The 25,927-nt window shown below is 47.9% G+C and overlaps 29 non-coding genes and 5 pseudogenes across 29 annotated transcripts; 1 reads left to right on the top strand and 33 right to left on the bottom strand.

The window, feature by feature from the left end:
• Positions 1–2,861: 2,861 nt before the first annotated feature.
• On the top strand, positions 2,862–8,894 carry LOC131304371 (phenylalanine--tRNA ligase, chloroplastic/mitochondrial-like; annotated as a pseudogene).
• Positions 8,895–11,245: 2,351 nt separating this feature from the next.
• On the bottom strand, positions 11,246–11,364 carry LOC131305720 (5S ribosomal RNA; annotated as a pseudogene).
• An 885-nt stretch (positions 11,365–12,249) lies between these two features.
• LOC131305721 (5S ribosomal RNA) lies at positions 12,250–12,366 on the bottom strand (annotated as a pseudogene).
• Positions 12,367–13,012: 646 nt separating this feature from the next.
• On the bottom strand, positions 13,013–13,131 carry LOC131305719 (5S ribosomal RNA; annotated as a pseudogene).
• A 287-nt stretch (positions 13,132–13,418) lies between these two features.
• Positions 13,419–13,537, bottom strand: LOC131305716 (5S ribosomal RNA; annotated as a pseudogene).
• Positions 13,538–13,807: 270 nt separating this feature from the next.
• LOC131305715 (5S ribosomal RNA) lies at positions 13,808–13,928 on the bottom strand. Its single transcript, XR_009193285.1, has one exon. It is a non-coding gene; the product is annotated as a 5S ribosomal RNA (ribosomal RNA).
• A 285-nt stretch (positions 13,929–14,213) lies between these two features.
• LOC131305712 (5S ribosomal RNA) lies at positions 14,214–14,332 on the bottom strand. Its single transcript, XR_009193282.1, has one exon. It is a non-coding gene; the product is annotated as a 5S ribosomal RNA (ribosomal RNA).
• Positions 14,333–14,922: 590 nt separating this feature from the next.
• On the bottom strand, positions 14,923–15,041 carry LOC131305704 (5S ribosomal RNA). The gene has a single exon (XR_009193274.1). It is a non-coding gene; the product is annotated as a 5S ribosomal RNA (ribosomal RNA).
• A 360-nt stretch (positions 15,042–15,401) lies between these two features.
• On the bottom strand, positions 15,402–15,520 carry LOC131305206 (5S ribosomal RNA). Its single transcript, XR_009192802.1, has one exon. It is a non-coding gene; the product is annotated as a 5S ribosomal RNA (ribosomal RNA).
• Positions 15,521–15,809: 289 nt separating this feature from the next.
• LOC131305379 (5S ribosomal RNA) lies at positions 15,810–15,928 on the bottom strand. Its single transcript, XR_009192966.1, has one exon. It is a non-coding gene; the product is annotated as a 5S ribosomal RNA (ribosomal RNA).
• A 291-nt stretch (positions 15,929–16,219) lies between these two features.
• LOC131305232 (5S ribosomal RNA) lies at positions 16,220–16,338 on the bottom strand. Its single transcript, XR_009192827.1, has one exon. It is a non-coding gene; the product is annotated as a 5S ribosomal RNA (ribosomal RNA).
• A 289-nt stretch (positions 16,339–16,627) lies between these two features.
• LOC131305179 (5S ribosomal RNA) lies at positions 16,628–16,746 on the bottom strand. The gene has a single exon (XR_009192777.1). It is a non-coding gene; the product is annotated as a 5S ribosomal RNA (ribosomal RNA).
• A 289-nt stretch (positions 16,747–17,035) lies between these two features.
• Positions 17,036–17,154, bottom strand: LOC131305378 (5S ribosomal RNA). Its single transcript, XR_009192965.1, has one exon. It is a non-coding gene; the product is annotated as a 5S ribosomal RNA (ribosomal RNA).
• Positions 17,155–17,445: 291 nt separating this feature from the next.
• On the bottom strand, positions 17,446–17,564 carry LOC131305231 (5S ribosomal RNA). Its single transcript, XR_009192826.1, has one exon. It is a non-coding gene; the product is annotated as a 5S ribosomal RNA (ribosomal RNA).
• A 289-nt stretch (positions 17,565–17,853) lies between these two features.
• LOC131305178 (5S ribosomal RNA) lies at positions 17,854–17,972 on the bottom strand. Its single transcript, XR_009192776.1, has one exon. It is a non-coding gene; the product is annotated as a 5S ribosomal RNA (ribosomal RNA).
• Positions 17,973–18,261: 289 nt separating this feature from the next.
• LOC131305177 (5S ribosomal RNA) lies at positions 18,262–18,380 on the bottom strand. Its single transcript, XR_009192775.1, has one exon. It is a non-coding gene; the product is annotated as a 5S ribosomal RNA (ribosomal RNA).
• A 289-nt stretch (positions 18,381–18,669) lies between these two features.
• Positions 18,670–18,788, bottom strand: LOC131305676 (5S ribosomal RNA). The gene has a single exon (XR_009193248.1). It is a non-coding gene; the product is annotated as a 5S ribosomal RNA (ribosomal RNA).
• Positions 18,789–19,077: 289 nt separating this feature from the next.
• On the bottom strand, positions 19,078–19,196 carry LOC131305564 (5S ribosomal RNA). Its single transcript, XR_009193139.1, has one exon. It is a non-coding gene; the product is annotated as a 5S ribosomal RNA (ribosomal RNA).
• A 289-nt stretch (positions 19,197–19,485) lies between these two features.
• On the bottom strand, positions 19,486–19,604 carry LOC131305195 (5S ribosomal RNA). The gene has a single exon (XR_009192792.1). It is a non-coding gene; the product is annotated as a 5S ribosomal RNA (ribosomal RNA).
• A 288-nt stretch (positions 19,605–19,892) lies between these two features.
• LOC131305176 (5S ribosomal RNA) lies at positions 19,893–20,011 on the bottom strand. The gene has a single exon (XR_009192774.1). It is a non-coding gene; the product is annotated as a 5S ribosomal RNA (ribosomal RNA).
• Positions 20,012–20,302: 291 nt separating this feature from the next.
• LOC131305174 (5S ribosomal RNA) lies at positions 20,303–20,421 on the bottom strand. Its single transcript, XR_009192772.1, has one exon. It is a non-coding gene; the product is annotated as a 5S ribosomal RNA (ribosomal RNA).
• A 289-nt stretch (positions 20,422–20,710) lies between these two features.
• LOC131305173 (5S ribosomal RNA) lies at positions 20,711–20,829 on the bottom strand. Its single transcript, XR_009192771.1, has one exon. It is a non-coding gene; the product is annotated as a 5S ribosomal RNA (ribosomal RNA).
• A 291-nt stretch (positions 20,830–21,120) lies between these two features.
• LOC131305172 (5S ribosomal RNA) lies at positions 21,121–21,239 on the bottom strand. Its single transcript, XR_009192770.1, has one exon. It is a non-coding gene; the product is annotated as a 5S ribosomal RNA (ribosomal RNA).
• A 289-nt stretch (positions 21,240–21,528) lies between these two features.
• Positions 21,529–21,647, bottom strand: LOC131305171 (5S ribosomal RNA). The gene has a single exon (XR_009192769.1). It is a non-coding gene; the product is annotated as a 5S ribosomal RNA (ribosomal RNA).
• A 289-nt stretch (positions 21,648–21,936) lies between these two features.
• Positions 21,937–22,055, bottom strand: LOC131305170 (5S ribosomal RNA). The gene has a single exon (XR_009192768.1). It is a non-coding gene; the product is annotated as a 5S ribosomal RNA (ribosomal RNA).
• A 291-nt stretch (positions 22,056–22,346) lies between these two features.
• Positions 22,347–22,465, bottom strand: LOC131305169 (5S ribosomal RNA). The gene has a single exon (XR_009192767.1). It is a non-coding gene; the product is annotated as a 5S ribosomal RNA (ribosomal RNA).
• A 292-nt stretch (positions 22,466–22,757) lies between these two features.
• On the bottom strand, positions 22,758–22,876 carry LOC131305205 (5S ribosomal RNA). The gene has a single exon (XR_009192801.1). It is a non-coding gene; the product is annotated as a 5S ribosomal RNA (ribosomal RNA).
• A 292-nt stretch (positions 22,877–23,168) lies between these two features.
• LOC131305168 (5S ribosomal RNA) lies at positions 23,169–23,287 on the bottom strand. The gene has a single exon (XR_009192766.1). It is a non-coding gene; the product is annotated as a 5S ribosomal RNA (ribosomal RNA).
• A 292-nt stretch (positions 23,288–23,579) lies between these two features.
• On the bottom strand, positions 23,580–23,698 carry LOC131305167 (5S ribosomal RNA). Its single transcript, XR_009192765.1, has one exon. It is a non-coding gene; the product is annotated as a 5S ribosomal RNA (ribosomal RNA).
• Positions 23,699–23,986: 288 nt separating this feature from the next.
• Positions 23,987–24,105, bottom strand: LOC131305166 (5S ribosomal RNA). The gene has a single exon (XR_009192764.1). It is a non-coding gene; the product is annotated as a 5S ribosomal RNA (ribosomal RNA).
• Positions 24,106–24,397: 292 nt separating this feature from the next.
• LOC131305204 (5S ribosomal RNA) lies at positions 24,398–24,516 on the bottom strand. The gene has a single exon (XR_009192800.1). It is a non-coding gene; the product is annotated as a 5S ribosomal RNA (ribosomal RNA).
• A 288-nt stretch (positions 24,517–24,804) lies between these two features.
• On the bottom strand, positions 24,805–24,923 carry LOC131305165 (5S ribosomal RNA). Its single transcript, XR_009192763.1, has one exon. It is a non-coding gene; the product is annotated as a 5S ribosomal RNA (ribosomal RNA).
• Positions 24,924–25,215: 292 nt separating this feature from the next.
• Positions 25,216–25,334, bottom strand: LOC131305203 (5S ribosomal RNA). The gene has a single exon (XR_009192799.1). It is a non-coding gene; the product is annotated as a 5S ribosomal RNA (ribosomal RNA).
• A 289-nt stretch (positions 25,335–25,623) lies between these two features.
• LOC131305163 (5S ribosomal RNA) lies at positions 25,624–25,742 on the bottom strand. Its single transcript, XR_009192761.1, has one exon. It is a non-coding gene; the product is annotated as a 5S ribosomal RNA (ribosomal RNA).
• Between the last annotated feature and the right edge of the window lie 185 nt (positions 25,743–25,927).

Below are 25,927 nucleotides of genomic sequence, written 5' to 3'. Positions count from 1 at the left end.
CCATGAAGCTATTTGTCCATTCTAACGATCAATCAATTTCATAATAACGTATATTGAATAAAACAGAAAAATAACCACCTAACTTGTTACCATTTACTTGAACATGCATCAAACAACTCATAACATTTACAATTTCACTTTTAAACACTTAACTAACAGTTTATATGCATTTAGGACCTATCAATGATTTTCCAGCAAAAATAGGACTAAATATAAATGAAAATAGGACTACATAGTAAATAATTTTTTAAAGAATAGCTCACCATCTACATCATAATTTAAAAATACGTCCAAACTCCATTAAAACATAGATTAAGTTACGGGTTGCCGAAAAACTACCTCAATATGCGAATTAGGGCTCGGGGAAGAGTTACAAGAGTATATGGGGGCCGTAGATCACTGTGGTGCTTCCGGAATCTCAAGGTGGTGTCCGGCGGAACTCCGCGGTGGTGGGTGGGAGCCTTGTGGAGCTCGCCGTGATGATTGTGAGCACGGCAGTGTTGTCCGGTGGTGCTGATGAGGTCCGAAGGTGGTGGTGAGTTATGGTGGTGGTGGTTTCGGCAGTTCTTTTACTGGGCCAAGTGAGGAAGGGTAAGAGAGGTTGGCAGAGAGAACAACGAGCGACGGCAGGGGGAGAGAGAGACCCCGCCGGAGCTGCGTTCACCAGGTAAGGGGGTTGCCGGAGTTGCAGGTGGAGATGAGTCTCCTAGGTTTCTCGCCGGAGACGAGTTCACGTTTGGCTTTGTTTTCACGTTTTTAGTTGAAACGAAGAGAAGGGCATATCTGTCCCATAAAAAAATAAGAGTGGACCTAAGACTTTAAAAAAAAATAAACAATGGAGATAATCCAAAAAAAAGGCATTGTACTGGCCCTTGGTCAAAATTACAAAATGGACTGGAGACCGATTCTTTATAGAATTTATACTATTTTGAGAAAATCCAAGATTGTTTTCCTTAAAATCCATTCGAATTTTTTTTTCCAACCGATAACAGATATTATAACCACGAAGAAAATCATTACATCAAGAATAAGACTCGTCCCTAATTAAAGGATCAAGTAACCAAGACGGTGGGAAATCAGTCCAAAGATAAGACCCCATACCAAATATGCCTCTGCTCGGCAACAGATGAACAACCATATTGCAAGACCTACGGGCAAAAGAAGAAGAACAGACTTGAAAACTTCTACCCAAGGCCTAGACATCATGAATAACAACCCCTAACTCCTAACTAGTCACAATCTGCCCATTTATCATATTAATCACAGCTTGAGCATTACTCTCTACTACAATTAACCCTAACCCCAACTGGCTCCCCGACAGCATCCCTCTTCGGATTGCCATGGCTGCTACCACTGCAGGGCTAGCACACCATGACAACTTCCCCATAATAGCACTAACAAAGCTCCCTCTACCATCTTGAATCACGGCACCGAAACTGCCTTCCCCAGATTCCTTCCTCCACGCACCATCTACATTAATCTTGAAGGACCCCTCCAACGGTCGTTGCCACAATTGCCTTTGCACCTCCCCACCTCACCCTCTCTCATAAAATACCGGCGGGTTCACTGCCAAAAATTCCATTCGATTTATTGACTCAAATACTCTATAAAATCATATTTTTGTATGTTTCGCAGATCTGTAGTTGAAAATTTCAACATCCCAAAAAATCTAGATCTATCTCTTCGTCGCAGTAGACTTAGCTTTTAAACCGACCAAACCGGAGTATCAAACAAAAACCGGGACAAACCGAACCGAAAATCTTCAACCGGTTTCGGTTTTGATTTCCTCCAACCGAAAATTCTGGTTCGGTCCCAATTTTGCCTCCAAACCGGACTGTTAACGCCCCTGAATTTCCGCCTGCCTTTGACCCCATCCAATCGGACCCTTATTTGCTCCAGATTCAAATTGCTGAAATCAGAGCAAGTTTACCGGTCTATATAAACAAGAGGAAAAACTTTTTTAGCTAACCAAAGAGATAAATTTCCCCTGCAGCAGCATAGGTAAACCACATTGTATAATTCCTCCAGCTACAGTTTCTTCATCTACCGAACAACTGTTCACTTGGTTCCTATTTTTTTATTCTTTTTCCTCCCCTCCCCCTCCCTCTCTCTCTGTGTCCACCAATAAAAGAAAAGAAAAGAGAAAAAGAATAATATTTTTATAGAAAGTAGATAAAATAAATACTTCAATATGGTGTTGAAAGAGACGTGAATAGATAAAAGGGCAAATTATAGTTACCCCTCTAACTATTCTTCGCGTACACTTACCTTCTTTTAACTTTTTTTTTGGCACTTAACCCCCTCAAACTAACAGAAATTCAAACGGTCATAACTTCAAACAGTCATAACTTTTTCGTCCAAAGTCGAAAATATGCAAATTATATATCGATTTCGAGATCTTGAAGTCAGCTTTCTAATGACACCAAAATCACATCACGATTCAAAGCACACAGAAAGTTATGATCAAAAGAGTAAGGGCTGGTAGACAGAAAGACCGTTTTGATCATAACTTTTTGTGTGCTTTGAATCGTAATGTGATTTTGATGTCATTAGAAAGCTGACTTCAAGACCTCGAAATCGATATATAATTTACATATTTTCGATTTTGGATGAAGAAGTTATGACCGTTTGAAGTTATAACCGTTTGAATTTCCGTTAGTTTGAGGGGGTTAAGTGCCAAAAAAAAAGTTAGACGGGAATAAGTGTACGCGAGGCATAGTTAGAGGGGGTAACTATAATTTACCCAAAATAAAATGAAAAAATTGCACCGTTTATTAACATTTTTACACAACAACCGGTAAACTTGCTCTCAAAAGGGTTATCCAAACAGGTCGGATTTGTCTCCAGTCTCCCAAGAAACACAAGAACTTCTCCATCTTCTTCTAATCTCACCCTCTGTCCATGGCGTTCTCTTTTGCTCAATCCGCCTTCTTCTCAAAGCCCTCTCTTTTCCTCCTTAGAAATGGCTTCAGAAGCTTAGTTTTTTCCCTTTCTTTCTCCCCCTGTTTTTCTACTTCTGCCGACCAGATTCCCCATCACAAGTGGAGGCAACCAGTTGTGGCTTCAGTTCTTATGCTCGGTGGAGTTAAGATTGCTAAAGATGGTAACTTACCCACCTTCCAAAATTGTATTTTCGTGATATTTCTGCTGAATTTTTCCATTGTTTGTAAACCGTATGCAATGAGAATCCTGTTAGTGATGGATTTCAAATTTTACCCTCTTGGTTTGTTAAATTTTCTTTTGGCAATTAAATGTGCAGATGTGGTGAGGGATGACCCGACAAACAATGTACCAGATTCGATATTTACCAAACTTGGAATGCAACTTCATAGGAGGGACCATCATCCAATTGGAATTTTGAAAGAACGCAATATACAACTACTTTGACACCACTTACTCGAACAAATTTGACAAGTTTGATGATCTCTGCCCAATTGTTTCCGCTAAACAGGTAACCTATGATTAACTAAGGAACTTTAATAAAAAAAACCTCTCCCTTTGACTTGTATTATTCCTTGGAGACCTTGTGTTTCTCTTTATTTTTCAATTTGCTAAGGTCATTTTTGATATTACCTATGTTGTGATATGGCTATCAATATTTAGTACAAGATGGTTTTGATTATTGTGCTCTGAGTTCAGAGTTGAAGAGAGAATAGCTTTAGCTGTGCGGGTGCCACAAACTTAGTAGGGTCTTTACCCTTTAACCTTTTGTTGTAAAGAAAGATTAGTATGTACTTCTCTTTATATGCTAACTACTAATAATTCAGTTTATATCAGTAATGTGTTGGAAGCAGAAGATAGGTATGCATAATGGAACCATGACCTAACTTCCTCAAGTAAACCATGACAGGCATACATATCAAAGCAAATTAGTCACGAAATATAAGAGGTTTAATATTCATCCTGCAAATGGTTGAGGAACCAGATTAAACATATCAATTATGATTCCTCTATGAGTTCATTCTTTGGAAGAAATTTGAATCATTTGCAATATGGAATCATATACTTCCTACATATTGGTGGCATTCTTAAATGCCAGTCTTTTATTCTTGAACCATAAGTTCGTTGGTGACTTGGAACAATTTGCATTCCACCATGGTCAATGTCAATGTGGCTTCTTGTGCTATTTGGATTGAGAACAGGAACATAGTCTGCTAGTCCAACATTTGACACAATCATTGCAAGACACTAGGAGTTTTTGGTTTGGCTTAAAAAATGGAAATAACTTTTATGTCAATAATGTCATCATTGAAATGCTAATCTGAGAAGTGTGAACCATTCAAAGTAAATAATATTGGGGTTTTCAGTGTATCATTTAGAAGTATCAAATAGGAAAGCACAGGAAAATTAACAAAACAGGTTTTTTGGTTTATAAGTTAGGCAAGTGAATGCAGCACTGTTTTTTGGCGGCAGTTGCTTGCTCCGGCAGTTGGAGACTTGTTCTGTAGTTGGGCTAGGGTTTAGGTGTTTTGTGCTTCATTGTGTGCTTGGGCTTTTAGGCCTTTTTGGTGTTTGGGCTGCGTCCCACTTGTGCTTATTATCTTATCTGAGCTTTTAGGCCTCTTAGGTGCTGGGCTTTGTCCCTTGGGTTTTTTTTAGTTGGCATCTTGCCAATTAAGAATTGGGTCTTGGATGGGCACTTGTTGCCTTTCTCCTTGCTCCTTTTAGTCTTTGTTTTCACTTCAAAGATTAATAAGATTTCCCTTTTTGCCGTTCAGAAAAAAGAGGCACAAATCCCTTTTTCTTCTTTATGCATTTGATTGGCTGCGAGAAAAATGAATGCAATAGAAGAAAGTGTTAGGTGGGCACAACCCAAATACAATCAAATACAGTGGAAAAACGGAAAAAGAGAGAGCAGAGACAGATAAGGAAAAGGTAGAAAACAACCACCACACCTAAACAAAAAAATTCAGCAAAATTTAGCCAACTTCATGAAAGGTGATTTCTCCACTATCTGACATGGATTCCATAGATATTCACCAGTCTTTATTGTAGCAACATTTGATGTAATTTGCATATGCTTTTCCTTGAATTTGTTTCTTTATTGTTCTTTGAAGAAGTTATCCACTAAGGTTGGCATCCTGTGTGGAGAAACCTTACACATGAAATAAGAGGGAGGGTCTTGAATTAGAACTTGTTTCCTATATTCTAGGCATATCTTACATGGAGCATAACTTAGAAAATCAACCCCCCCAAAAGAAAGGCTTTTTAGAAAGAAGTGGAAGTCTCCAAGGGGCTTCTTCAGGGAAATTCTGAAGCGAAAATATAGGACAACGACCATTGGTTCAACCAATAGTGCTCAACTTGCTTATATGCTCACCATCTGTTTATTTGTTCATCTTGGGAAAACACTTGGAAGTAGCCAAAGTGTGAAAAATTATTTCCTAACTTAAGTTGGAAATGTCTTGTCACATTCAATGGTTGCCATGTAAAACATGGGGACTTGATTTTGGCACCATAGGTTCATAGCAGGCTGAAATTACTTTTCTATTTTGATCAAGTAATGTTTCTTTTTCAAAATTATTGGAGCTATCAAATTATAGGCAAGATGAGAGTTCTTTTGGCGCGATTTCGTATTTGATTTTATTGGCAATTGGGTTTTTTGTCAAGCATTTTCTGTGCAGTGTTGCGAGTCTTGTGACAGAAGGTATCCTTCCTGCAGAATTTTGATGATGTCTTGGTGCCTGAAGATCACGTGAGTAGGAGCTACAATGATACATATTATGTGGACTCCCATACAGTCTTAAGGTGCCACACGAGTGCACATCAAGCTGAGATATTGAGGAAGGGGCACACCCATTTTCTTGTCACAGGAGATGTTTATCGTAGAGATTCTATTGACTCAACTCATCATCCCGTATTCCATCAGGTTTCTTATCTTTCATATCGGTAATAATGGTTTTCAACTCAATAACGTCTTCAGTTTCTCTCTTTATCTGTCAAGTGATATGTGTGCTGACCGTGCAGATGGAAGGGTTTCGAGTTTTTAATCCAGAAGACTGGGAACCATCTGGTATGGATGGCACATCTTATGCAGCTGGAGACTTAAAGAAGTGCCTTGAGGGTCTGGCATGCCACTTATTTGGTAGGGTTGAAATTGAAGCATGACTTGTACACTTAAAATAGCACATCTTTTGGTTGTTTTCTTAGCAATTAAATAGGCATGTGCTGGACTGCTGGAGCTATTATCTGTTGAATCCCCTGGCCTAAAATCTTTAAAAATTTTCAGGTGCTGTGGGAATGCGCTGGATTGATACTTACTTTCCATTTACCAATCCATCATTTGACCTTGAGATTTATTTTCAGGTTTGCCTAAGCCGTTCTATTTCTTCTTTTGTTTGTTCATTGCGTATGGTCGCTTATTCATTTGTTTGTGCATTTTTTAACATTTTTTGTTTTCTACATTTGAAAATTCTTGAACTATGTTCTTGCTGTCACATACTTCCCTGGGCACTCCCTTGGTTCACTTGATCTAAGCATTTTTTACCCCCATTAGTTCAAGAGTAGTATAAATGGTGAACGATTCACATACGTTCCAGAAACCACTACCTGCGCAATGTGATGAAACCACTGAACTCCTCGGTAACCACATCATTGGTCGTGATCATGTTTTTATGATACCCAAAGCTCGTACATGAAAGCATTTCTTTATATAAGTTAGCATTCATTTTGAAGTGTGCATAAATGGTTGAAATGACTTAGTCGGTTATTCGAAATATTGGCTTATGTTATTATTAACACCTTATGTAACTTATATAAACTGGTTGAGTCTTTGATAGGATAAGTGGTTAGAAGTTCTGGGCTGTGGAGTGACAGAGCAGGAAATACTGAGGAGAAACGGTAGAACGAATAATGTTGCTTGGGCTTTTGGACTTGGCTTGGAGCGTTTAGCCATGGTCCTCTTTGACATTCCAGATATTCGACTTTTCTGGACAACAGATGAGCGGTTTACCTCTCAAGTAATTTCTGAGTTGATTAAAACTACTTTGCTTCGTTCCTTCCTACTTGCTTGCATTTCTGCTGACACTCCCTCTGTCAGAATTTGTTTGCCATTGTCATTATTCCCGACATCTCCAAAAATCAACTAGATTTTCTAATTGATATTTTTGTAGATGATTTTGGATATGGAATTTTTTTTCAAGAATGATATTATCTATTGACCTAGTTAAAAGGCACAACTGCCAAAAAGACAAACATATTGACCTAGTTAAAAGGCACAACTGCCAAAAAGACAAACAAATTGGGAGGGAATCCTTAAATTTCTTTTAAGAGATTTCGGTTGGAAATTCTGACTTCCAAGGGCTGTTGACTCTAACCTTTTTTTAATCGGATTTGTGATTGTTGTTACTTCTATTGTTGTCATTGTCATCATTGATTGTACTATTTGTCGTTACATAGTTCTCAAAAGGCCAGCTTGGGGTAAAGTTCAAGTCATTTTCAAAGGTATGGATGGCATTTTTTTAGTGAATGATAGCTGATGATTTTCCGAATGAGTAGTTCATTGTTTGGCTCCAAAATTTCAAAATATTATATGATTTCCAGCTGAAGTGTCTTTTATGTGGGCCTAGATGCCATTGTATGCTCTTGGCAAAAATCCTCAACATACGTTTGTTCTATTTTGTTGAATTTAAACTTTTAGTTACTTGTTACACCTTTTAATGCTGCTTCTCTATCCCTAAAAATAGAAGATATTTCTGTTTCAGTACCCTCCTTGTTACAAGGACGTGAGTTTCTGGATTAATGGTTCATTCACTGAAAACAATCTTTGCGAAGTTGTTCGTGGAATTGCTGGAGATCTGGTGGAGGAGGTACGTGCTTGGATTGTGTAAATAAGACTTCTCCTAGAGCAGTGAAACTGTTTGGTGCTTCAATAATCGGATTTTTCTAACTAATAAGAAGATTCATTATATCCAGAAATTTGAGTTCCTCGTTGAATGATTGATAAATTAGTGCTTTCTTCAAGTTCGGAACTTTGTGCTCAAAGTAACTGTTTTTTTTATGCTTACCTTAATGTAGAGCAGGACATGGCACGTATTTGTTAGTACTTGTTTTTATTAGAAAGGGGGTGAAAAAAGCTGAGACCTGAGTCAATAATAATATATTATTTCGGGTTGACTAAAACAGGCAAGTTCATCGTTCCATGCCAGGTGCGACTGATTGACAATTTTACCAATAAAAAAGGAAGGACCAGTCATTGTTACAGGATAGCATATCGATCCATGGAGCGTTCACTTACAGACGAAGAAATTAATGATTTGCAGGTATTTTCTTGGATCTCTGCATTTGGCTCTTTTTTTTGGGGGTAAATTAGATCATATTTTGTGCCAAAACCAACTACAGGTGCTAATGAGCTGATGAGCATACCCGAAAGAACCAAAAAACAACACAGCACACCATGAACAACCTAACAACTCCTGGGCTAAACTCTGGCAAAAAACAGAAGCCTAAACTCAAGACTCAACATCAAAACAAAACACATTACACTAATGAGAACACTTTTTCGGGGAGATATTCCATTCCAAATTTCCAAACATAGCAACCTGTTTTCGGCTCTTGTTTACTCTGAGGTATCATAACCCTACTTTTCTTCTGTTTTATTATGGTTGCAGTGGAGTGTAAGAGACCAGGTGCAGACCAAGTTGAATGTGGAATTGAGATGAGCTGTGCTGGTGTCAGAAAACCGACGTTGCAACCTCCATCTTGTAATTTTAAGGTAAAATGATGTTTCTACACTTACCGTAAGTGTTTTATGGATGAAATGGTACGAATATATTCATGTATGTATGTGTGTGTGAACTTATACCAGCACCGTTGTAGCTTGTTTCCGGATTTACTACATATTCCCTTGGATAAAAAAAAAATTGTGCACCTTGCGCGGGTGTTTCTTATTCGAAGTGATTTGTTTTCTGCTCTAGGAAGACACCGATTGAGCAGGCCTAACGATAGAAACTTGAGAGTTGAGATCGATATTGCTTAAAATAGTTAGTGGTTATTGAAAAGGTGTAGGCGATTTTGTTTATTTCTGTTTCTTAGTTACTTTAGCTTCCATATTTTGTGTGTTTTCGGACACAAAAGGGTTGGAAAATTCAAAGAACATGCATCGTTTCAATATTGTTTTAATATTTTTGCACGAATGGTTAAACAGTCAACTAGTGAGTAGTTTGCGCGCAACGTAGGCCCATTTTATCGCGATGCATAATTTGTTCGCAAATTCGATGCCCATGAAAATATTACAATAATATATGCAAAATCCAAACAAAACAGAAAAATAGGATGAAACGCATTGGGTATTCATTTTGAAATAAAGTTAGAAAAAATCCTAAATTAGCAACTTCCCAACTATAAACATCCACAATAGACAAGAGTGCCTTTTTTTTTTTTTGCTAAGCAATAGACAAGAGTTCTTGAACAACACATCCTCATATTTCCAATAGATCAATTCCGTCTCTTCCGCATCTTCGTCCACTTTCTAAATCCTTCATCATGTCTTTAGGATCAACATTTTTCTCAAATTCCGGTTCTTCCGAATTCTCATTCTCTTCTGCCTCTTCAGGGTCGGCGCCATAGCCAGGCTCCTGTGGGTTAGCTAATAGTTTTTTTTGGATAATAATCCTTTTTGGATTATCAAGACAAGTACTCAAGCGTGTTATAATTGAGCTAGCTAATCAAGTTGAATTAGTGAAAATGGCAGGAATACGTCCTATTAAAGAGATGACTGAAGCGTGTTATAATTGAGCTAGCTAATCAAGTTGAATTAGTGAAAATGGCCGGAATACATCCTATTAAAGAGATGATAATCCATATAACAACTAGTTCGAAGGATTTCTTAGTAAAAATTGTTGCAACATTTCGAGAAAAGCTGATCCCAACTGAGAGGATTAGTATCACAAAGACCAAACCAATAGCTTCCATTCATTTTTTTGATTATTTTTTGTTCATGTTGTGTGGGGTTGGGAAACACACTTGGTGGTTGTGTATGGGTCTGTCTTAAAGGGGTGGAGAGTTTCAGTTGGCATCCCTTGTTTAGGTCCGTCTTAGGGGGTTTGGTCTTTGAGCCTAAAGTTTGTGTCTGGGTTGGGATCTCACCTTTAGTTTGGTGTCTGGGTGCCATTCACTTCTGGCTTTGATACTGTCTCATGACGTGCAACTTTATCATCATGGGGTGCTTCTATCATGGTTTAGGCCTTCATTCATGTCTGCTCCATACCTGAAGAATTGTCAACCACTTGGTCTACATTATTGGGACCTGATTACCTGATGCTGCTGCTTTTGAGGATAAGATTGCCTGTCTTCCAGTTTGAGATGTGTTACTGCTGCACTGGGTGGAAATCCTTTTTTGGTTGCTGCCACAAACCAGTCTCTAGGCTTTGCAATCCAATGATGCTACATTTGGAAGAATACCAGCCATAATTTGCTTCTCTGATTCTAGTCCTAACGGAGGAAACACAAGGAGCTGCAAATTCTTGACAGTATATTCAGTTTTTTGTCCGTTCTTTTGCGGATGCATGAGCTGTAACATGTACTAATTGTGGGTGGCTTTATTTGGTCGGTTGAAATCTTGCCAACTGTGTTATCTTTTGGGAGTTGGGTTGGCATATGATTGTCCAACGTTTCGGGTGCCAACATAGTTGGGAAATGGGAGATGTCTTTCGTTCATTGTGATGCTTTTTTCACCGTTCCCCACTCTTATACTGATCTTGATTATTAATAAAAAAATCTTTGCCTTTTGCTGTTCCAAAAAAAAAACAAAGAAGCTTCCATTCAAGCTAAAGCATAAGGATTGGGGAATGGCGACTAATTAAACATGTCAACTAACCTAGCTTTACAAAAGAAAAAAGCCACGCAATCAGGCAAGGGTTTAATTAGTAGGAGATCTTTACTTCATGCAGATCAAAGCACTGTACGAGAATAGGCGTAAGTTTAGTGAATTAGACAATTATTATAACTGAAATTTGAGGATGAGGTTAAAATATAAAAGCTAAATAAAATACTTGATTTGTCAAAACCATGTCATTTTAAATGCAAAGAACAATAAGCCACGCCTAATCTGTTCTTTCGCTTGGTTTTGCATGTGCTCGATCCTGAATGCTTCTAAAAATCGACAAAAGTAATTTGAATCAGTGATCCTCAACGCATTAAGGGCACAGCACGAAGCGAATTTATGCTTCGTAAGCAAATGGATCAAAGACCACAGTAAGATGGAAGGCACCTTGAAGGGAAAAAAAAATCGTACAAAATTCAAAAAGGGATGTAACACTTGGACTTTTCAGGGGGTCACTCATCCTAGTACTACACTCGCCCAAGCACACTTAACTGCAGAGTTTTGATGAGATCCGGTGTACTAATGCTAGTATGATCGCACCCGAAATGTTCTCCATCCATCTTAGTACTACTCTCGCCCAGGCACGTTTAACTGCGGAGTTCTGATGGGATCTGGTGCATTAGTGCTGGTATGATCGCACTTGAAAATTTTTCCTATTTTAATTCTTTTGTTCTATTTTTTTGTCCGCTAAGCACTACTATTTCAGTCACAGACTTTCTTAGTCACGTCTCTCCGACTGGACCATGTATCCCGTTGGAGGGCTCACTAACGCCGACTGTGCCCGTTTAAGAGGGAATTTTGGCTTTGAGTTTGAAAATCACAACTAACAATCCTCCGAAAAAGCTCTTGACGAGACGAGCAGAATTGGTGGCGAGCAAAGACAAGAATGAAGGGAGGGGGAAAAAAAATTTCCCACCCAAGCACGCTTAACTGCGGAGTTTTGATGGGATCTGGTGCATTAGTGCTGGTATGATCGCACCCAAAATGTTCTCCTCTTTCAATTCTTTTATTCCATTTTTTTGCCCGCTGAGCACCACTCTTTCAGTCACCGGTTTTCTTAGTCACGTTTCGCCGACCGGACCCTGTATCTCGTTGGAGGGCTCGCTAAGGCCGACTGTGCCCGCTTAAGAGGGAATTTTGGCTTCAAGGTTGAAAAATCCCAGCTAATAGCTCTCTGGAAAGCTCTCGACGAGACAAGCAGAATTGACAGCGAACATAGAAAAAAAAGAAAGGGAGGAGGGGAAAAAATTTCCTCCAAGATCCAAAAACGCTGACCGTGCTTGCTGAAGAGGGAATTTTGGCTCCGACCTCCAAAAATCGCAACTAACAACGCTCCGAAAAGCTCTAGACGAGACGAGCAGAATTGGCAGCGAGCAAAGAGAAGAATAAAGAGAGGGGGGAAAAAGATTTCGTACAAAATCCAAAAAGGGGTACAACACGAGGACTTTCAGGGGTCACCCATCCTAGTACTACTCTTACCTGAGAACGTTTAACTACGGAGTTCTGATGGAATCCGGTGTATTAGTGCGGGTATGATAGCAAACGAAATGTTCTCCTCTTGCAATTCTTTTGTTTCATTTTTCTGCCTGCTGAACACTACTCTTTTAGCCACGGGCTTTCTAGGTCACGTCTCACAGATAGGACCCTGTATCCCGTTGGAGGGCTCGCTTAGGCCGACTGTGCCTGCTTAAGAGGGAATTTTGGCTCCGAGCTCGAAAAATCGCAGCTAACAACTCCCTAGAAAGCTCTCGACGAGACTAGTAGAATTGACCGCGAGCAAAGAGAAGGAAGAGAGGAGGGAAAAAGATTTCGTACAAAATAAAAAAAAATGGTGCAACACGAGGACCAGGGGGTCACCCATCCTAGTACTACTCTCGCCCAAGTACACTTAACTGCGTAGTTTTGATGGGATCTGGGGCATTAGGGTTGGTATGACCATACCCGAAATGTTCTCCTCTTTCAATTCATTTGTTCCATTTTTCTGCCCGCTGGGCAATACTCTTTCAACCACAGGCTTTCTTAGTCACTTATCGCCAACCGGACCCCGTAGGAGGGCTTGCTAAGGCTGACTGTGTCCGCTAACGAGGGAATTTTGGCTCCGAGCTAGAAAAATCGCAGCTAACAGCTCTCTGGAAAGCTCTTGACGAGACGAGCAGAATTGGCAGCGAGCAAAGAGAGGAAAGAAGGGAGGGGGTGCAAACACGTAGACTTCTCAGGGGGTCACCATCCTAGTACTATTCTTGCCAAAGCAAGCTTAACAGCGGAGTTCTGATGGGATCCAGTGCAATAGTGCTGGTATGATCGCACACGTAATGTTCTCCTATTTCAATTCTTTTGTTTCATTTTTCTGCCTACTGGGCACTGCTCTTTCAACCATGGGCTTTCTTAGTCACGTGTTGCCGAACGGACCCTGTACCCTGTTGGAGGGTTCGCTAAGGTCGACCGGGCCCGCTTAAGATGGAATTTTGGCTCCGAGCTCAAAAAATCGATGCTAACAGCTCTATGGAAAGCACACGAAGACACGAGTAGAATTAGCGGCGCGAAAAGAGAAGAAGGAAGGGAGGGGGAAAAAAGATATCGTACAAAAATAAAAAAAGAGGTGCAACGCGAGGACTTCCTAGGAGGTCACCCATCCTAAAACTACTCTCGCCCAAGCACGCTTGACTGCAGAGTTCTAATGGGATCCGGTGCATTACAACTGGTATGATCACACCTGAAATGTTCTCCTCTTTCAATTCTTTTGTTACGGGCACTACTCTCACAGTCTTGGGCTTTCTTAGCCATGTCGCGTCGACCAGACCTCGTATCCCGTTGGAAGGATCGTTAGGGCCGATCGTGCCCGCTTACGAGAGAATTTTGGCTCCAAGCTCGAAAAATCACAACTAAAACTGTACGGATAGCTCCCGACAAGATAAGCAGAATTAGCGGCGAGCAAAGAGAAGAAGGGAGGGAGGGGACAAAAAGATTTCGTAAAAAAATAAAAAAGGGCTGCAACAAGAGGACTTCTCAAGGGGGGTCACCCATACTAGTACTACTCTCGTCCATGCACGCTTAACTGCGGAGTTCTGATGGGATCCGGTGCATTAGTGCTAGTATGATCGCACCCGATATGTTCTCCTCTTTCACTTCTTCTGTTCCATTTTTCTGCCCTTTGGGTACTGCTCTCTCAGTCACGGGCTTTCTTAGTCACGTCTCGCCGACCGGACCCCATATCCCGTTGTAGGGCTCGTGACGGCCGACCGTGCCCGCTTACGAGGCTATTTTGGCTCTGAGCTCGAAAAATCGCAGCGAAAACTCTCCGGAAAGATCCCGACGGAATGAGTAGAATTAGCGACGAGCGAATGAAAGAAAGAATGGAGTGAGGGGAGAGATTTCGTACAAAAGCAAAAAAGGGCTGCAACACGAGGACTTCCAAGGGGGTCACCCATCCTAGTACTACTCTCACCGAAGCACGCTTAACTGCAGAGTTCTGATGGGATCCGATGCATTAGTGCTGGTATGATTGCACCCAATATATTCTCCTCTTTCAATTCTTTTGTTCAACTTTTCTGCCCGTTGAGCACTGCTCTCTAAGTCTCGGGCATTCTTAGCAACGTCTCGCCGACAGAACCACGTATCCCGTTGGAGGACTCGTTACGGCCGACCTAGAGGGATCGCTACGGCTGACCGTGCCCGCTAACGAGGATATTTTGTCTCTGAGCTCGAAAAGTCGCAGCGAAAAATCTTCGGGAAGATCCCGACGGAATGAGCCGAAGTAGCGGCGACCGGATGAAAGAAGGAATGGAGGGCGGGGAAGAGATTTCATACAAAAACGAAAAAAGGGTGCAACATGAGGACTTCCCAGGGGGTCACCCATCCTAGTACTACTCTCGCCTCTATCTCTGGCTTTCTTAGCCACTTCTCGCCGGCCGGACCCCGTATCCCGTTGGAGGGATGGCTACGGCCGAACGTGCCCACTAACGGGGATATTTTGTCTCTGAGCTCGAAAAGTCGCAGCGAAAAATCTCCGGGAAGATCCCGACGGAATAAGCAGAATTAGCGACGAGCGAATAAAAGAAGGAATGGAGGGCGGGGAAGAGATTTCGTACAAAAACGAAAAAGGGGTGCAACACGAGGACTTCCCAGGGGGTCACCCATCCTAGTACTACTCTCACCGAAGCACGCTTAACTGCAGAGTTCTGATGGGATCCGATGCATTAGTGCTGGTATGATCGCACCCAATATATTCTCCTCTTTCAATTCTTTTGTTCAACTTTTCTACCCGTTGAGCACTGCTCTCTAAGTCTCGGGCATTCTTAACAACGTCTCGCCGACAGAACCCCGTATCCCGTTGGAGGACTCGTTACGGTCGACCTAGAGGGATGGCTACGGCCGACCGTGACCGCTGACGGGGCTATTTTGGCTCGGAGCTCTAAAAATCGCAGTGAAAACTCTCCGGGAAGATCCGGACGGAATGAGCCGAAGTTGCGGCGAGCGAAAACTCTCCGGGAAGATCCGGACGGAATGAGCCGAAGTTGCGGCGACCGGATGAAAGAAGGGAACGGGGGGCGGGGAAGGGATTTCGTACAAAAACGAAAAAGGGGTGCAACACGAGGACTTCCCAGGGGGTCAACCATCCTAGTACTACTCTCGCCCAAGCACGCTTAACTGCGGAGTTCTGATGGGATCCGGTGCATTAGTGCTGGTATGATCGCACCCGATAGGCACTCCGCTTTCAATTCTTTTGTTCCATTTTTCTGCCCCGTCGGGCACTGCTCGCTCTATCTCTGGCTTTCTTGGCCACGTCTCGCCGGCCGGACCCCGTATCCCGTTGGAGGGATGGCTACGGCCGAGAGTGCCCGCTGAAGGGGGCTATTTTGGCTCGCAGCTCGAAAAATCGCTGCGAAAACTCTCCGGGAAGATCCGGACGGAATGAGCCGAAGTTGCGGCGACCGGATGAAAGAAGGGAACGGGGGGCGGGGAAGGGATTTCGTACAAAAACGAAAAAGGGGTGCAACACGAGGACTTCCCAGGGGGTCACCCATCCTAGTACTACTCTCGCCCAAGCACGCTTAACTGCGGAGTTTTGATGGGATCCGGTGCATTAGTGCTGGTATGATCGCACCCGATAGGCACTCCGCTTTCAATTCTTTTGGTCCATTTTTCGGCCCCGTCGGGCACCGCTCACTCTATCTCTGGCTTTCTTGGCCACGTCTCGCCGGCCGGACCCCGTATCCCGTTGGAGGGATGGCTACGGCCGAACGTGCCCGCTGACGGGGCTATTTTGGCTCGCAGCTCGAAAAATCGCTGCAGCGAAAACTCTCCGGGAAGATCCGGACGGAATGAGCCGAAGTTGCGGCGACCGGATGAAAGAAGGGAACGGGGGGCGGGGAAGGGATTTCGTACAAAAACGAAAAAGGGGTGCAACACGAGGACTTTCCAGGGGGTCACCCATCCTAGTACTACTCTCGCCCAAGCACGCTTAACTGCGGAGTTCTGATGGGATCCGGTGCATTAGTGCTGGTATGATCGCACCCGATAGGCACTCCGCTTTCAATTCTTTTGGTCCATTTTTCGGCCCCGTCGGGCACCGCTCACTCTATCTCTGGCTTTCTTGGCCACGTCTCGCCGGCCGGACCCCGTATCCCGTTGGAGGGATGGCTGCGGCCGAACGTGCCCGCTGAAGGGGGCTATTTTGGCTCGCAGCTCGAAAAATCGCTGCGAAAACTCTCCGGGAAGATCCGGACGGAATGAGCCGAAGTTGCGGCGACCGGATGAAAGAAGGGAACGGGGGGCGGGGAAGGGATTTCGTACAAAAACGAAAAAGGGGTGCAACACGAGGACTTCCCAGGGGGTCACCCATCCTAGTACTACTCTCGCCCAAGCACGCTTAACTGCGGAGTTCTGATGGGATCCGGTGCATTAGTGCTGGTATGATCGCACCCGATAGGCACTCCGCTTTCAATTCTTTTGTTCCATTTTTCTGCCCCGTCGGGCACTGCTCGCTCTATCTCTGGCTTTCTTGGCCACGTCTCGCCGGCCGGACCCCGTATCCCGTTGGAGGGATGGCTACGGCCGAGAGTGCCCGCTGAAGGGGGCTATTTTGGCTCGCAGCTCGAAAAATCGCTGCGAAAACTCTCCGAGAAGATCCGGACGGAATGAGCCGAAGTTGCGGCGACCGGATGAAAGAAGGGAACGGGGGGCGGGGAAGGGATTTCGTACAAAAACGAAAAAGGGGTGCAACACGAGGACTTCCCAGGGGGTCACCCATCCTAGTACTACTCTCGCCCAAGCACGCTTAACTGCGGAGTTTTGATGGGATCCGGTGCATTAGTGCTGGTATGATCGCACCCGATAGGCACTCCGCTTTCAATTCTTTTGGTCCATTTTTCGGCCCCGTCGGGCACCGCTCACTCTATCTCTGGCTTTCTTGGCCACGTCTCGCCGGCCGGACCCCGTATCCCGTTGGAGGGATGGCTACGGCCGAACGTGCCCGCTGACGGGGCTATTTTGGCTCGCAGCTCGAAAAATCGCTGCAGGGAAAACTCTCCGGGAAGATCCGGACGGAATGAGCCGAAGTTGCGGCGACCGGATGAAAGAAGGGAACGGGGGGCGGGGAAGGGATTTCGTACAAAAACGAAAAAGGGGTGCAACACGAGGACTTTCCAGGGGGTCACCCATCCTAGTACTACTCTCGCCCAAGCACGCTTAACTGCGGAGTTCTGATGGGATCCGGTGCATTAGTGCTGGTATGATCGCACCCGATAGGCACTCCGCTTTCAATTCTTTTGGTCCATTTTTCGGCCCCGTCGGGCACCGCTCACTCTATCTCTGGCTTTCTTGGCCACGTCTCGCCGGCCGGACCCCGTATCCCGTTGGAGGGATGGCTGCGGCCGAACGTGCCCGCTGAAGGGGGCTATTTTGGCTCGCAGCTCGAAAAATCGCTGCGAAAACTCTCCGGGAAGATCCGGACGGAATGAGCCGAAGTTGCGGCGACCGGATGAAAGAAGGGAACGGGGGGCGGGGAAGGGATTTCGTACAAAAACGAAAAAGGGGTGCAACACGAGGACTTCCCAGGGGGTCACCCATCCTAGTACTACTCTCGCCCAAGCACGCTTAACTGCGGAGTTCTGATGGGATCCGGTGCATTAGTGCTGGTATGATCGCACCCGATAGGCACTCCGCTTTCAATTCTTTTGTTCCATTTTTCTGCCCCGTCGGGCACTGCTCGCTCTATCTCTGGCTTTCTTGGCCACGTCTCGCCGGCCGGACCCCGTATCCCGTTGGAGGGATGGCTACGGCCGAGAGTGCCCGCTGAAGGGGGCTATTTTGGCTCGCAGCTCGAAAAATCGCTGCGAAAACTCTCCGAGAAGATCCGGACGGAATGAGCCGAAGTTGCGGCGACCGGATGAAAGAAGGGAACGGGGGGCGGGGAAGGGATTTCGTACAAAAGCGAAAAAGGGGTGCAACACGAGGACTTCCCAGGGGGTCACCCATCCTAGTACTACTCTCGCCCAAGCACGCTTAACTGCGGAGTTCTGATGGGATCCGGTGCATTAGTGCTGGTATGATCGCACCCGATAGGCACTCCGCTTTCAATTCTTTTGGTCCATTTTTCGGCCCCGTCGGGCACTGCTCACTCTATCTCTGGCTTTTTTGGCCACGTCTCGCCGGCCGGACCCCGTATCCCGTTGGAGGGATGGCTACGGCCGAGAGTGCCCGCTGAAGGGGGCTATTTTGGCTCGCAGCTCGAAAAATCGCTGCGAAAACTCTCCGGGAAGATACGGACGGAATGAGCCGAAGTTGCGGCGACCGGATGAAAGAAGGGAACGGGGGGCAGGGAAGGGATTTCGTACAAAAACGAAAAAGGGGTGCAACACGAGGACTTCCAAGGGGGTCACCCATCCTAGTACTACTCTCGCCCAAGCACGCTTAACTGCGGAGTTCTGATGGTATCCGGTGCATTAGCGCTGGTATGATCGCACCCGATAGGCACTCCGCTTTCAATTCTTTTGGTCCATTTTTCTGCCCCGTCGGGCACTGCTCACTCTATCTCTGGCTTTCTTGGCCACGTCTCGCCGGCCGGACCCCGTATCCCGTTGGAGGGATGGCTACGGCCAAGAGTGCCCGCTGAAGGGGGCTATTTTGGCTCGCAGCTCGAAAAATCGCTGCGAAAACTCTCCGGGAAGATCCGGACGGAATGAGCCGAAGTTGCGGCGACCGGATGAAAGAAGGGAACGGGGGGCGGGGAAGGGATTTCGTACAAAAACGAAAAAGGGGTGCAACACGAGGACTTCCCAGGGGGTCACGCATCCTAGTACTACTCTCGCCCAAGCACGCTTAACTGCGGAGTTCTGATGGGATCCGGTGCATTAGTGCTGGTATGATCGCACTCGATAGGCACTCCGCTTTCAATTCTTTTGGTCCATTTTTCTGCCCCGTCGGGCACTGCTCACTCTATCTCTGGCTTTCTTGGCCACGTCTCGCCGGCCGGACCCCGTATCCCGTTGGAGGGATGGCTACGGCCGAGAGTGCCCGCTGAAGGGGGCTATTTTGGCTCGCAGCTCGAAAAATCGCTGCGAAAACTCTCCGGGAAGATCCGGACGGAATGAGCCGAAGTTGCGGCGACCGGATGAAAGAAGGGAACGGGGGGCGGGGAAGGGATTTCGTACAAAAACGAAAAAGGGGTGCAACACGAGGACTTCCCAGGGGGTCACCCATCCTAGTACTACTCTCGCCCAAGCACGCTTAACTGCGGAGTTCTGATGGGATCCGGTGCATTAGTGCTGGTATGATCGCACTCGATAGGCACTCCGCTTTCAATTCTTTTGGTCCATTTTTCTGCCCCGTCGGGCACCGCTCACTCTATCTCTGGCTTTCTTGGCCACGTCTCGCCGGCCGGACCCCGTATCCCGTTGGAGGGATGGCTGCGGCCGAACGTGCCCGCTGACGGGGCTATTTTGGCTCGCAGCTGGAAAAATCGCTGCGAAAACTCTCCGGGAAGATCCGGACGGCATGAGCCGAAGTTGCGGCGACCGGGTGAAAGAAGGGAACGGGGGGCGGGGAAGGGATTTCGTACAAAAACGAAAAAGGGGTGCAACACGAGGACTTCCCAGGGGGTCACCCATCCTAGTACTACTCTCGCCCAAGCACGCTTAACTGCGGAGTTCTGATGGGATCCGGTGCATTAGTGCTGGTATGATCGCACCCGATAGGCACTCCGCTTTCAATTCTTTTGGTCCATTTTTCGGCCCCGTCGGGCACGGCTCACTCTATCTCTGGCTTTCTTGGCCACGTCTCGCCGGCCGGACCCCGTATCCCGTTGGAGGGATGGCTACGGCCGAACGTGCCCGCTGACGGGGCTATTTTGGCTCGCAGCTCGAAAAATCGCTGCAGCGAAAACTCTCCGGGAAGATCCGGACGGAATGAGCCGAAGTTGCGGCGACCTGATGAAAGAAGGGAACGGGGGGCGGGGAAGGTATTTCGTACAAAAACGAAAAAGGGGTGCAACACGAGGACTTCCCAGGGGGTCACCCATCCTAGTACTACTCTCGCCCAAGCACGCTTAACTGCGGAGTTCTGATGGGATCCGGTGCATTAGTGCTGGTATGATCGCACCCGATAGGCACTCCGCTTTCAATTCTTTTGGTTCATTTTTCGGCCCCGTCGGGCACTGCTCACTCTATCTCTGGCTTTCTTGGCCACGTCTCGCCGGCCGGACCACGTATCCCGTTGGAGGGATGGCTACGGCCGAGAGTGCCCGCTGAAGGGGGCTATTTTGGCTCGCAGCTCGAAAAATCGCTGCGAAAACTCTCCGGGAAAATCCGGACGGAATGAGCCGAAGTTGCGGAGACCGGATGAAAGAAGGGAACGGGGGGCGGGGAAGGGATTTCGTACAAAAACGAAAAAGGGGTGCAACACGAGGACTTCCCAGGGGGTCACCCATCCTAGTACTACTCTCGCCCAAGCACGCTTAACTGCGGAGTTCTGATGGGATCCGGTGCATTAGTGCTGGTATGATCGCACCCGATAGGCACTCCGCTTTCAATTCTTTTGGTCCATTTTTCGGCCCCGTCGGGCACGGCTCACTCTATCTCTGGCTTTCTTGGCCACGTCTCGCCGGCCGGACCCCGTATCCCGTTGGAGGGATGGCTACGGCCGAACGTGCCCGCTGACGGGGCTATTTTGGCTCGCAGCTCGAAAAATCGCTGCAGCGAAAACTCTCCGGGAAGATCCGGACGGAATGAGCCGAAGTTGCGGCGACCTGATGAAAGAAGGGAACGGGGGGCGGGGAAGGTATTTCGTACAAAAACGAAAAAGGGGTGCAACACGAGGACTTCCCAGGGGGTCACCCATCCTAGTACTACTCTCGCCCAAGCACGCTTAACTGCGGAGTTCTGATGGGATCCGGTGCATTAGTGCTGGTATGATCGCACCCGATAGGCACTCCGCTTTCAATTCTTTTGGTTCATTTTTCGGCCCCGTCGGGCACTGCTCACTCTATCTCTGGCTTTCTTGGCCACGTCTCGCCGGCCGGACCACGTATCCCGTTGGAGGGATGGCTACGGCCGAGAGTGCCCGCTGAAGGGGGCTATTTTGGCTCGCAGCTCGAAAAATCGCTGCGAAAACTCTCCGGGAAAATCCGGACGGAATGAGCCGAAGTTGCGGAGACCGGATGAAAGAAGGGAACGGGGGGCGGGGAAGGGATTTCGTACAAAAACGAAAAAGGGGTGCAACACGAGGACTTCCCAGGGGGTCACCCATCCTAGTACTACTCTCGCCCAAGCACGCTTAACTGCGGAGTTCTGATGGGATCCGGTGCATTAGTGCTGGTATGATCGCACCCGATAGGCACTCCGCTTTCAATTCTTTTGTTCCATTTTTCTGCCCCGTCGGGCACTGCTCGCTCTATCTCTGGCTTTCTTGGCCACGTCTCGCCGGCCGGACCACGTATCCCGTTGGAGGGATGGCTGCGGCCGAACGTGCCCGCTGAAGGGGGCTATTTTGGCTCGCAGCTCGAAAAATCGCTGCGAAAACTCTCCGAGAAGAACCGGACGGAATGAGCCGAAGTTGCGGCGACCGGATGAAAGAAGGGAACGGGGGGCGGGGAAGGGATTTCGTACAAAAACGAAAAAGGGGTGCAACACGAGGACTTCCCAGGGGGTCACCCATCCTAGTACTACTCTCGCCCAAGCACGCTTAACTGCGGAGTTCTGATGGGATCCGGTGCATTAGTGCTGGTATGATCGCACCCGATAGGCACTCCGCTTTCAATTCTTTTGGTCCATTTTTCGGCCCCGTCGGGCACGGCTCACTCTATCTCTGGCTTTCTTGGCCACGTCTCGCCGGCCGGACCCCGTATCCCGTTGGAGGGATGGCTACGGCCGAACGTGCCCGCTGACGGGGCTATTTTGGCTCGCAGCTCGAAAAATCGCTGCAGCGAAAACTCTCCGGGAAGATCCGGACGGAATGAGCCGAAGTTGCGGCGACCTGATGAAAGAAGGGAACGGGGGGCGGGGAAGGTATTTCGTACAAAAACGAAAAAGGGGTGCAACACGAGGACTTCCCAGGGGGTCACCCATCCTAGTACTACTCTCGCCCAAGCACGCTTAACTGCGGAGTTCTGATGGGATCCGGTGCATTAGTGCTGGTATGATCGCACCCGATAGGCACTCCGCTTTCAATTCTTTTGGTCCATTTTTCTGCCCCGTCGGGCACGGCTCACTCTATCTCTGGCTTTCTTGGCCACGTCTCGCCGGCCGGACCCCGTATCCCGTTGGAGGGATGGCTACGGCCGAGAGTGCCCGCTGAAGGGGGCTATTTTGGCTCGCAGCTCGAAAAATCGCTGCAGCGAAAACTCTCCGGGAAGATCCGGACGGAATGAGCCGAAGTTGCGGCGACCGGATGAAAGAAGGGAACGGGGGGCGGGGAAGGGATTTCGTACAAAAACGAAAAAGGGGTGCAACACGAGGACTTCCAAGGGGGTCACCCATCCTAGTACTACTCTCGCCCAAGCACGCTTAACTGCGGAGTTCTGATGGGATCCGGTGCATTAGTGCTGGTATGATCGCACCCGATAGGCACTCCGCTTTCAATTCTTTTGGTCCATTTTTCTGCCCCGTCGGGCACGGCTCACTCTATCTCTGGCTTTCTTGGCCACGTCTCGCCGGCCGGACCCCGTATCCCGTTGGAGGGATGGCTACGGCCGAGAGTGCCCGCTGAAGGGGGCTATTTTGGCTCGCAGCTCGAAAAATCGCTGCGGCGAAAACTCTCCGGGAAGATCCGGACGGAATGAGCCGAAGTTGCGGCGACCGGATGAAAGAAGGGAACGGGGGGCGGGGAAGGGATTTCGTACAAAAACGAAAAAGGGGTGCAACACGAGGACTTCCCAGGGGGTCACCCATCCTAGTACTACTCTCGCCCAAGCACGCTTAACTGCGGAGTTCTGATGGGATCCGGTGCATTAGTGCTGGTATGATCGCACCCGATAGGCACTCCGCTTTCAATTCTTTTGGTCCATTTTTCTGCCCCGTCGGGCACGGCTCACTCTATCTCTGGCTTTCTTGGCCACGTCTCGCCGGCCGGACCCCGTATCCCGTTGGAGGGATGGCTACGGCCGAGAGTGCCCGCTGAAGGGGGCTATTTTGGCTCGCAGCTCGAAAAATCGCTGCAGCGAAAACTCTCCGGGAAGATCCGGACGGAATGAGCCGAAGTTGCGGCGACCGGATGAAAGAAGGGAACGGGGGGCGGGGAAGGGATTTCGTACAAAAACGAAAAAGGGGTGCAACACGAGGACTTCCCAGGGGGTCACCCATCCTAGTACTACTCTCGCCCAAGCACGCTTAACTGCGGAGTTCTGATGGGATCCGGTGCATTAGTGCTGGTATGATCGCACCCGATAGGCACTCCGCTTTCAATTCTTTTGGTCCATTTTTCGGCCCCGTCGGGCACCGCTCGCTCTATCTCTGGCTTTCTTGGCCACGTCTCGCCGGCCGGACCCCGTATCCCGTTGGAGGGATGGCTGCGGCCGAACGTGCCCGCTGACGGGGCTATTTTGGCTCGCAGCTCGAAAAATCGCTGCGAAAACTCTCCGGGAAGATCCGGACGGCATGAGCCGAAGTTGCGGCGACCGGATGAAAGAAGGGAACGGGGGGCGGGGAAGGGATTTCGTACAAAAACGAAAAAGGGGTGCAACACGAGGACTTCCCAGGGGGTCACCCATCCTAGTACTACTCTCGCCCAAGCACGCTTAACTGCGGAGTTCTGATGGGATCCGGTGCATTAGTGCTGGTATGATCGCACCCGATAGGCACTCCGCTTTCAATTCTTTTGGTCCATTTTTCGGCCCCGTCGGGCACGGCTCACTCTATCTCTGGCTTTCTTGGCCACGTCTCGCCGGCCGGACCCCGTATCCCGTTGGAGGGATGGCTACGGCCGAGAGTGCCCGCTGAAGGGGGCTATTTTTGCTCGCAGCTCGAAAAATCGCTGCGGCGAAAACTCTCCGGGAAGATCCGGACGGAATGAGCCGAAGTTGCGGCGACCGGATGAAAGAAGGGAACGGGGGGCGGGGAAGGGATTTCGTACAAAAACGAAAAAGGGGTGCAACACGAGGACTTCCAAGGGGGTCACCCATCCTAGTACTACTCTCGCCCAAGCACGCTTAACTGCGGAGTTCTGATGGGATCCGGTGCATTAGTGCTGGTATGATCGCACCCGATAGGCACTCCGCTTTCAATTCTTTTGGTCCATTTTTCGGCCCCGTCGGGCACCGCTCGCTCTATCTCTGGCTTTCTTGGCCACGTCTCGCCGGCCGGACCCCGTATCCCGTTGGAGGGATGGCTGCGGCCGAACGTGCCCGCTGACGGGGCTATTTTGGCTCGCAGCTCGAAAAATCGCTGCGAAAACTCTCCGGGAAGATCCGGACGGCATGAGCCGAAGTTGCGGCGACCGGATGAAAGAAGGGAACGGGGGGCGGGGAAGGGATTTCGTACAAAAACGAAAAAGGGGTGCAACACGAGGACTTCCCAGGGGGTCACCCATCCTAGTACTACTCTCGCCCAAGCACGCTTAACTGCGGAGTTCTGATGGGATCCGGTGCATTAGTGCTGGTATGATCGCACCCGATAGGCACTCCGCTTTCAATTCTTTTGGTCCATTTTTCGGCCCCGTCGGGCACGGCTCACTCTATCTCTGGCTTTCTTGGCCACGTCACGCCGGCCGGACCCCGTATCCCGTTGGAGGGATGGCTACGGCCGAGAGTGCCCGCTGAAGGGGGCTATTTTGGCTCGCAGCTCGAAAAATCGCTGTAGCGAAAACTCTCCGGGAAGATCCGGACGGAATGAGCCGAAGTTGCGGCGACCGGATGAAAGAAGGGAACGGGGGGCGGGGAAGGGATTTCGTACAAAAACGAAAAAGGGGTGCAACACGAGGACTTCCAAGGGGGTCACCCATCCTAGTACTACTCTCGCCCAAGCACGCTTAACTGCGGAGTTCTGATGGGATCCGGTGCATTAGTGCTGGTATGATCGCACCCGATAGGCACTCCGCTTTCAATTCTTTTGGTTCATTTTTCGGCCCCGTCGGGCACTGCTCACTCTATCTCTGGCTTTCTTGGCCACGTCTCGCCGGCCGGACCACGTATCCCGTTGGAGGGATGGCTACGGCCGAGAGTGCCCGCTGAAGGGGGCTATTTTGGCTCGCAGCTCGAAAAATCGCTGCGAAAACTCTCCGGGAAAATCCGGACGGAATGAGCCGAAGTTGCGGAGACCGGATGAAAGAAGGGAACGGGGGGCGGGGAAGGGATTTCGTACAAAAACGAAAAAGGGGTGCAACACGAGGACTTCCCAGGGGGTCACCCATCCTAGTACTACTCTCGCCCAAGCACGCTTAACTGCGGAGTTCTGATGGGATCCGGTGCATTAGTGCTGGTATGATCGCACCCGATAGGCACTCCGCTTTCAATTCTTTTGGTCCATTTTTCGGCCCCGTCGGGCACGGCTCACTCTATCTCTGGCTTTCTTGGCCACGTCTCGCCGGCCGGACCCCGTATCCCGTTGGAGGGATGGCTACGGCCGAACGTGCCCGCTGACGGGGCTATTTTGGCTCGCAGCTCGAAAAATCGCTGCA

Source organism: Rhododendron vialii, chromosome 10a, assembly GCF_030253575.1.
Source record: "Rhododendron vialii isolate Sample 1 chromosome 10a, ASM3025357v1".
Taxonomy (NCBI): Eukaryota; Viridiplantae; Streptophyta; class Magnoliopsida; order Ericales; family Ericaceae; genus Rhododendron; species Rhododendron vialii.
The sequence above is the reverse complement of the archived record's forward strand: the minus strand, read 5'-3'. Positions and strand labels throughout refer to the sequence as shown.